Source organism: Octopus bimaculoides, chromosome 29 (genome assembly GCF_001194135.2).
Source record: "Octopus bimaculoides isolate UCB-OBI-ISO-001 chromosome 29, ASM119413v2, whole genome shotgun sequence".
Lineage (NCBI taxonomy): Eukaryota > Metazoa > Mollusca > Cephalopoda > Octopoda > Octopodidae > Octopus > Octopus bimaculoides.
In genome coordinates, this window is record NC_069009.1 from 667,139 (window position 1) to 667,564 (window position 426).

A 426-nucleotide genomic window follows, 5' to 3' on the forward strand; every position below is an offset into this window, starting at 1 on the left:
CGGCTCTTCCCATGGAGGAATGTAGTGGCGGACAAAAAACAAGACAGGAAAACAAACAGAAAAGGCTATACGGCCAGACGGGAAAAATTATGTGTATGAACGCTGTGAGGCACGAACTTGAAAGTGGGGACGAAGTAAGTTCGCGTGTTTGCTCGGCGATAGCCAAGGAAGAAAAGGATTATTGACTGGAAGCATGTGACCATGCCGGTGTAAGGGGAAGAGAGAGAGAGTGGTAGAGGGAGAAACAAAGGGAGGAAATAGAAGAATAGGTGAGCAACGAGAGGAAGAGAGGAGGTAAGAGGGGGCAAAAGGAGATACGTAGTAGTAACAGAGGAAGAACGAGAGGGGTAAAGAGAGATACGTAGTAGTAAAGTGGAAGAACGAGAGGGGGGGAAATGATAGAGGAAGAGAAAGAGATAGAGTAGC